Source organism: Amblyomma mixtum, chromosome 5 (genome assembly GCF_055824585.1).
Source record: "Amblyomma mixtum isolate Tamu chromosome 5, ASM5582458v1, whole genome shotgun sequence".
In the NCBI taxonomy this organism is placed as follows: Eukaryota; Metazoa; Arthropoda; class Arachnida; order Ixodida; family Ixodidae; genus Amblyomma; species Amblyomma mixtum.
Window position 1 is genome coordinate 123,973,661 of NC_143016.1, and position 9,912 is coordinate 123,983,572.

The following is a 9,912-nucleotide window of genomic DNA, read 5'->3' on the forward strand; positions in this document are numbered from 1 at the left end:
GGTCCGCAACCCACCGAACACCATTCCCAAGTTTACCAGTGAGGTGACCACAACTGAGATGAAACTGGATGCGCGAACCCGCCATTTGGAACGGTCATTTCAAGCGCTTTCTGCTAGCCATCTTGCTTGGCACGCTCCCAGTTCTTAGGGACAAACATAACATCTCCTATTCGCTACGGTCGCTGAAGTCCACTAGGCACAGCTGGGGCTTCTCGCCCCTTTTCTCTCTTCCGTTTCTGGATGCATCAGGAAGCGCTGCGCTGAGTGGGGGGCACGGAATAGTGATTCGGCACTATTTTGTCAGTGCTACTCAGCTGGGCGATGAAAGCAGTGGTACAAAGGAACACTTCCCTCGAACATGGTTAAAGACACCAGGAAGGTGTACAGTTAAACCTGGAAAGCGCATAAAAACAACGGACAACAGAAAGAGACAGACACACGTTGTCCGTTCTGTTGTCCGTTGTTTTTATGCGCTTTCCAGGTTTAACATGTCTAACCAACTCGCCCAAACGCAGCCATTATTGAAGGTGTACAGAACACTCAAGTTCGAGTCAAAAGCAAGAACAAAAATTGGCGCTATAAGTGAGAACGCCGAAGAAGCGTACAAGGCCGGAAATTAACTTCTCATCAATTCTTTGGGCTCTACGGAGCTCAATAAACATTTCTGTCTCAAGTGCCGAGAAAGTTTCACATTAGAAGTATAATTCTCAATGTTAAGAGCTTTAAAATGTATGCTTGCAAACGAATTATATTCAGCATTCCGGTGAAACATTTCGACAAAAGCTCACTGCCGAGCTACCATCGTACCAGAGGGCAGTCAAAATCTGCTATGTTCATTACAAAACAAAGACCAGTCCTTGTAAGTGGGTTAGTCGGCGAAAAACGCGAGCCGAACGACAAATAACGAGATAATCGTTACCTCACTAATAGCAATGTCCGCAGTGGCTCACTGTTTATGGTACTCGGCTGCTGACCCTAAGATGCCGATTCGACACCGGCCGCGGTGGTCGCATTTCGATGGAGGCGATATGCTAGAGGCCCGTGTACTTTGCGATGTGACGCCACGTTAAACATCCTCAGCTGGTCGAAATTATCCGCAGTTCTCTGCTACAGTGTCCCCCATAGCCTCAGCCACTTTCGGCTCTTAAACGCCATAAACCTGACCTGAGGATAACACACACAGCGATCCCAAACTTGGGTGGCGGACAGGTGTGTACAAGTATCCATGTCATGGTCGCTGATGGTAACCCACAGTCGAGGCGGGAAAGAGTTTCGCTAACACAAGTGCTGCCCCTTGAAAGCATTAACAGCCAGCAGATTAACACGATAACAACGGAGTAGGGTGGGCGATATTGATGGGCAGCGAGTGACTTGGAAATCTGACATGGGCGCCAATTCCAGCCTTAGTTTTGGAGTGTACAGCTGCCGGAAAAGCCACAGCAGACCTGTCGAGTGATACGTGCTCCATTTTTCCGCATTATATTTGAGTCGCATGGCAAAATGCTGCTTTTTTTTACGAGCGAATCCCGGCATGCGTGACAAAAAGTTTTCATCGCAAAGCGAAACTTTCCAGGACTCCGTTGACTAGTTCATCATCCGAGAGTGAGGAAGATGATGAGTCGGACAAGCGTGACAAAATTTGTAAAAACTAAGATGCTGAAGCCAGGTGCCCTCGGTGCCGCCGGGCCAGCCAGCGGAGTGGCTGCACTAATGCACGTGAATATATTATTGATAACAGGCCTAGCCATTAAATCCCAGTTGTAAAAAAAGACATTGTGTCCTTTTGTTATATCCAAGAGAGCTTAACAAAGCGCCATTATGGGGTACAGCCGGCCAAAAATTTACCTAGGGTGCGCGATGGCCGCTTCTTCTGCGTTCCTACTTTTTGCGACGAAGCAACCTTACGGAAAGCTCTATATTATGCACGGGCTTAGTTAGCCTGTGCTTAAATTTAATATTTTCGTAAGTTTGCTCCGTCATAAGCTGCAGGAGCACGGAAAATGTGGCCATCACGCATGCCAGTTAAAGATTTGGCCTGCTGTACCTTTCGACAAAACTAGAGCTCTTCGTCCATCACGTTTAGGATGCTAAAGATGCAGTAGCCAGATGTTAGCATATTCAATTCGCAGAGTTGGGCCCTAAGTTTTGCATAATGCTGTCGGTCTCTTCGTGTGCCGTGTGAAATCCTCTCTTTTCTTAAACTTTCCGAGGAGGAATTCAGCGCTCGTAAGGTGATTTGCAGTTCGCAGCAGCAGCACTCAAAGCCCTAGTTATCTTGGAAGAAACAGTAGCTGGACATCACTTGACTTTTTAATGAGCTTGATGATCATGTCTAACAAGTTTTTGTTGAGAGGTTGCCAGAATGGTAACAATATAATGAACATTAAGTACCCCACATTTCCATTGCGCTAGGTTTCCTACCTGAGCTTTATTTATGACCAGCGCGTCTCCGCACAAACTCGCTCTGAAATGAAAACATTTATTAGTCTTGTCACCGTAAGGTTTAATATATGAAGGCCAAATATATATAGACAAGCTAATTTTTGTATGATATCATTCCAAGCGTAAGCAGCGCCACCACTTTTTTTCTACGCATAAAATTTCCGTAGACAGTCTGCAGACTGCTCATATGTTTTTGGCTATAAAGTCCTTAAACTTTCCATAGACAAATCCTTGAGACAACCCACGGACAATGCAAATACTGTAGGCAATCTATGCATAAGCTGGAGATTTATGGCCATATAACATTAGCAAACGTTTGTGTATCCGCTATGACTGGACAAAAAGAAATATTCAAGAGGAAGGCAATGGAGCCTATACGAAGTCTGCATAAGGTCTACAGACCCGTTTTATAAGGGTTGTAGCTGATTCGAACCCCACTGTGCACAAAACGTATATGTTTCGACTGAAGTGCTACCATAAAGGTTTGTAAAAGTTTACTCAGTCCTTGATAATTGCTCTGTACAATGGAGGAACAGTGCACCTGATTGATTCTTTGGTAACGCTGCTGAAGAACCGTGAACATCTGCTTCACTAGCCGCCGCTTCCTATCATCCTTCTTTTCTCCATGGTTTCCCTGAACTGTGTACACTTGACAAAGGTTTCCGCAACTAAGCTTTCACAAATTCATTCGTCGCCGTCCCACATGGGCTCTAACACGAACTTTTGAGGCCGCTGTAAAAGCAACTCAACGCTCGTGCTGCCATTGAATCCATGAATTCATTGAATTCATTGAATTCATATTCACTGGCACTCACTCCCTAGGCGTCTGACAGGTAGAGCTATTTAATGTGCTATGAAGACCAGCGAGTGCATACAGGATGCCTGACCGCATCCCACATACCTGCATGGCACGGGCATGCTGCACGCTGGGCAACGGGGTACCGTCGCAGACAAACGTGTTTGTCTCCCAGCACGGGTCCACTTGTTTCTTCATCATGGAGAGCAGCCACCTGCCTTGAGCTTTGCACGTAGGCGTCTCGCAAGTCGGCGTCCACCGGAACAGATCCGGCTCCGGCCACTCGAGCACCCATGGATCCGTGGAGCGTAGCACCTGCGTGCCCTTGCTCGTCTACATTCGACCTCACGTCAACCTTCTGGTGCTAGAGAAGTAGTAACGACAAAGAGAAGTGCTTCCTTATATGCGCAGAAGAAATTTCAATTTTTAAATTATCCGTGAACTTTTTTTATTTGTATAGGTTAGCACCAGTGTAAATTACAGCTTTCGGCACCTAAGCATATTTCTAAAACATTTCGGCAGAAATATGCCTTCGGGTGGCATCCCTTAGTACAAACACACAAACTAGTTGGCTATACGTACATGGCACCGGGAGCAATCTTGCGAAATAGCGGCCTCTGGACCTTCCCACAGGAAAAAATGAGTTTCTCAGGTAAGTTATCAGGTCACATGAATAGGCTCTCATACCCATCACACTCCCTTTCCCATCCACTCCTCCTCCGATTGCGCAATTGCTTCCTCTTTGTCGCCACCGCTTGCATAACCTAGCAATTGGCCACTGTCAGGCGATACAGGTTCTAGTTCCCCTTCTCTCCGACTGCCTCATTTTCCGCCTGCAAGCTCAGCCCGCGCCGCGAACACCTTGTTTCAGGCATTCCTTATGGACTGGTCAGTGATAATCCATTCGAGAATTTTTAGTTTCACAGTGTTTTCGGTGTAAAATTATGTTTACATCGGTAGAGGTGCACAACACCGTGTACGTCCCTTCTTCTCACAGTACCGAGTCCTCTGCGCTGTTTTGATATAAAATTAAATTCAAGGGAAAAAAGGAATCTTCACTAGCGTACAGAAAATTTTCCCAATTGGCAGAGAATTCAACGATCTATTTTTTCGCTCAGAAATGTTTTCGGCTAAAATAAATATAACGGCCAAGGTAATGAGAGAAAGGGAGAAAACTCAATCGGTGTAACTGAGGAAAGCCTTGCTTTATGGTTTGCTACAAGCCGTCTGAAAGTATCACCGCTGCTACCATTGCTGCTCCAGAAGAGCTTCATGTGCCTTCTTACTAGCGTTAGTCAATGACACCGGTGACGTTGGGGACATAAGGTTTTCTGCCGGGCATTAGGACATAGGGTGGACCCTAGACTTCCCACTTATTTTGAGGCACACTTAAGACCCGTTGTCTCGACAGCTAAACTGCCTGCCACATAGGCGTTTGCTTTCTTTTATTTCCCATCGCCTGATTTTTTAACTGTACATGAATTTATATTTTGTACCGAATAGTGACAGTGTTGACATTTTTCGGAAATCATTTATTACTGCGGTGTTTTGTGGAATCAAATTCTCGCAAGAAAAGTATTATGTCGTAGATGTGCACTTTTTAGCTCATTTCATTTTATCGTACTTTATCGAGGGCAGTCTTGGAAGAATAAACGTACAAAATGCAAATAGCAATACTATGGCAACCTAAGAAAAGTGACATAGGTGACACAGAGAACTATGGAAATGGGTAGGATCAGTAATGTACACGTCATCGATACGAAGAGAGGAATAGTATTTGAGTTGCCCAACAATACTAAGCAAGGTCTTACCGTTCGAAGTTGTTAGAAAATTAAAAAGTTCACTGTTTCCCAAACCTGTGCTCAAGGCCATATATATATATATATATAGTAGTTGCAGCAGGTCTTGTCGTTCAATGGGCCAGGAAGATTTGTAGAAGAAGGGGTCATAACATTGCAATTATCTTCATTTAATACCGACAGTTTCGAACGGAGGACCGTCCTTCCTCAGGGTATACCCTGATTCGTGTGTATACCCTGAGGAAGGACGGTCCTCCGTTCGAAACTGTCGGTATTAAATGAAGATAATTGCAATTTTGTGACCCCTTCTTCTATATATATATATATATATATATATATATATATATATATATATATATATATATATATATATATATATATATATATATACCGAAGTGAGAAATTTGTCTTCTGTCCATTCGTATCTTATCACTTTGTGTTTTGCTGCTTCTGCGTTTGCGATGTGCACTTTCTTGAGGCGTAACCAAATAGGAAACTGCTTTTTCTTGCAACGGAAACATTGTCATTGCAAATTAATTAGACATACAGCTGAGGATTTGTTTCAAGGTGTTATGGTTTCCAGTGCCCAGTCGAGCCTTTTGCTATGAACATCCCCTGCAATATCTGAGCATCAGGTCGGCCAATGGATATCTGCTTTCAAACGATTTGTAACAACACGTAATAACCAAAAACTGTCGTGATAGCCAGCGGGAATAGTTCAGTCTTTCAGCTCAGTGACGCTTGTTGACTAGGTCGAGAGAGCTGTTTTTGTTGCGTGAAAAACGGGGGTAGCATCTTTCACTGCTGTTTTGTTGAAGTCAGGATAGTGTCACACACAGTTGCGACAAACTGTGTGTCACACCTGTTAACGTGCTTAATTCTTCAAGTGCACGAATGTTGAATAAGCTGAGCATTCAGCACTTCGTGCAGAAAGCAGCAACTCTGCATCGAGTGACTGCAACTATCGCTAGAGCCCTCTAACTCGATCCTTCACTATTTCGGGCACTAAATAAATTTTTTGTCGGGTCACCATGTGTATTGTTTTAGGAAGCCTTGAAAGGTTCCTTTTCGTTATTGCATGACGTATATATTGAACGCACAAAGAAAGAATATTTACGGCTAACAATTAAAGCAAGGAAAGGTTAACTCAGGGTGCTCGTAAACGGTACTGCATGCATGAAATGGGCGGTTGCTCAAAGAATCGCCGGAGAGAATTCTATTGCATATTTCGATCATTACTGCCCAACGCGCTTCCGCCAGAAACGCCTCATAGGCGATTCCAGATGCAGCAAGGTTTAGATGCTACTGTTGTGAAGAGGAGTTAGTGACCAATTCATGCCCATTAACAATTTGCTCACCGTTGTTTTCGAGGCGAGCACGAGCCATACAAGCAAGGTGTGCGAATGGGAAAGGTACGCCCATCAGATGCGGTGATGATTTCCATTTAATGACGACGGCAAATTTACTCATGCAACAAGCAACTGTGCGCACGCTTACAAAAGCGGGCATGTGCGTGCACTTCTTGGTGTTTTGTTCCTGAATTATGCTTTGCGCAAAATTCAATTTTGTCGTCCGCTGACGGTAAGCCCACAAGACGATATTTTATGGATCTGGAGTTCTGAACCGCGGCCAGGAATGGAGCGAGGGCTGTACAAAAAGGTTTTCGCAGCAATAAACTTCCTACCCTTGTTTGTAAGCGCTGTTATAACCAGTGGAAACGATCTGGCGGTCGACTGATAACGCCTCCTGTGTAGGTTCTTTTCTATTCTTCTTAACACGCGTGAAAGCTGACCGGCGAGGCATCCATGACGGCAAGTCGCCTCTCACGAGCTGCACACTTGCATTTTTTATGCTCAGCTCGGTTTACATGGCGGCTCTATAGACACACACTCGGCTTCTAAGGTGTGTCATTGTTATTATTAGTCTTTGTGTTATCGCCTGCCAGCAACGTGAAGCCCTGCTTTCATAAATATCGTGAACGGTGCATCAATGCTTACGCATTGAAGCAAAACCAGCACGGCGCGTGTTGAACCATGGCGTTTGATCAAGTGTATTTTGTGACACTGCAAAATGGAGCATGGGCGTTTATCGAAGTTTCAATTATCCGAAGTTAAAGGAAAGCTAAATAGTGGATGGCTTAATAAAAACAGATGTCGGCGGGGACGGCCTGCGTCTGCGAACACCGAAAATATCATACGAGCAGCAAATCGTCTCCCATTTAGTTGCACGCCCCTTGTCCCTGTGTACTCGTCCAACCATGCTATCAAAGCCGCTGCGCCGCCTTTGACCTGCCGGTGCATCTTACTGAAACCTGAATAAAGGTCGCCTCGTCGAAGACTGGTTTTTGGTTTGGTTTTTTCGTCTTTAACGTCCCAAAGCGACTCAGGCTATGAGGGACGCCGTAGTGAAGGGCCCCAGAAATTTCGACCGCCTGCGGTTCTTTAACGCGCAATGACAACGCACAGCACACGGGCCTCTAGAATTTCACCTCCATCGAAATTCAGCCGCCGCGGACGGGATCTAACCCGCGTCTTTCGGGTCAGCAGCAGAGCGCCGTAACTACTGAGCCACCGCGGCGGGGCCCCTCGTCGAAGAGGTGGTTTACATTTCGTATCGCGTGGCTCCTACTCAGACCCGCTCCCGCGTGCACAAACTGTTTCCAACAGGATTAGTGCCGGAGACAGAGTATGCGTTTTCACTTCCCCGACTCCCACATTAGGGAGATGCCAGAGAGTTTGACCTGGCGCTGAGTGGCTCAAACGAAAGCAGTTCAGCTTAAGCAGCGTTATGACAGCGCCTGTGGTTGAAAGCGTGCACTGTTTCATTAGAATAGTTCCCACCTCGAGCTACTTTGTTTTTTTCTTGTACATTTCCAGCAGCCCTTGGTAAGATTTCATGCGTGCAGAAACACCCCCTTTACCTACGCATCTTGGGCTAACCTCGAAAGAAAAACTGTGCGAACCTGAGAAGAAATTCATCATGGGGGTTATGCGCATGCTGTGTCGTACTCATATCTGGGCGTACCTGCGACCAAAATGTACCGCTCGACATTATCTGTATACTGCGCGTACTATGGGTGCGCTGCATCCAAGAGCGGACTGTTACGTACGGAAGTGCTGCGCCTTCTTTGTGCTTAACTGTAGTGAAAGAGTTCACTGTCTGGCAGGGTAGGTGTTGCACAACCTGTGCCTGTTTGAGTATCGGTGTACTACGTTTTACGTAGCGTAGTCTTGAAGGAGCTTGTCTAATAGCGGGAATAAAAATAAATGTTCCAATAGACTTCTGTTGTCATGCTTATGCTAAGACCTTGGAAGTGGCATTTAGTGAGAGTACAAATTTAAACCTCCCGTAGTGGATGAATGCTGACACGCAACATGATTTTAATATGAATCTCATGCAGAGAATAATAATTTTCACTTTATGTAATACATGCAGAGGCAGCGCTCTAGAAAATGTGATTCTTTATTGCAATATTCTGCGCAAAACATTTATAACGGGTATGCGTATTTATTCAGGCGGTGAGGATTGCTTTACAAGGAACTAGGTAGCCAAGATATGGCCCCATTATAAAGCAAGCCAGCAGAGAACGTAAGTAGAATAGACAGTGTATATAGACAACAGCCTACTGAAGGTAGTGTATACAGAGGTCTGTAGAAGTCCATAAGTGCAAGGCCATAAATCTGTAAGTATCAATAAGCAGTCTACAGACCTGTGTCTACCACACCCGCAGACGTGTCATCTTTAGACAAAAGTTACATAGTGGGTGCGGCTACAAACCTATAGATTGTGTATACACTGGTCCATAGGATTTATATCATTGAGCTGTTTTAGAGAAGCCCGACACTAATTTTTACAAATACGGTTTTTGACGTGCAAAGCGCGATTCTGTGACACAGTAATACTAGCGTTGACGGACGTGAGAAACGAGGTGAATAATGTTAACTAATAAGTTTGTTAATAACCTCTGGTAGATAGAACTATTACAGTTATTCCCCTGGTTGTAATCAGCGGTGGTGGTGGAAAACATTTATTTACACATACACTACTGGAGGTTATGCATGAGCTGACCCAGAGGGGGCCAGCCCTTACAAGTACTAGGTGGAGGTCCCTAGTTCGGGACCCCAGTGGCGTCGGCCGCCGCCCGGGCTCGCGCGACCAGGGCCCGTTGGGCCTGCATTTCAGAGCAGCCGAGCAGGGTCGCCTCCCAGTCCTCCCGGGTTGGGTTGGGGTGAGGGGGGATAGCAGGGTTGGAGGGGCAGGCCCGCACCATGTGGTAGATGTCAGTAGACTTCTCCGCACAGTGCGGACAGCTGCCAGAGAAAGAAGGGTCGAAGTGTTTGAGAGCTGCCGGGCACAGCAAAGTATTTCTATACAGGCGAAGCAGAAGCCGCTCCTCCCTTTGGGAGACCTTTACACGGGCGGGGATAAAGACCATGGCCATATTCATAAAGTAAAACAATGTCTGTGAAGGAGTAAGCGGGAGTGAATTCAAGTTCCTGATCGTCGGGATCGGAGGGGAATGTTCGGTGAGAGAGCGCGCGGGCAGCGGCGTCAGCTGCCTCATTTTCCTCAAGGTCCATGTGAGCAGGAGCCCAAACGATACGCCGGTGCGCGGGGTCCGCGGGGTAGACGCCGTTTTGGAGAATGCGGTAGGCTAGATACGGTACCCAGCCCTGCTCGACGTTCCGACATGGCCCTCGAGAGTCGGAAATAATTGTATTTCAATTGGAATCAGATGCAGCCAACGCAATGGCGACCTCCTCCGCGTGTGTTATGTCACGGGCTCGGAAAGTAAGGCCGTTCACTGTTATGGATTGGTGGACGACTGCGGCCGTGTACCATCCCCCATGGTGGGGGCCGGAGGCATCCACGTAG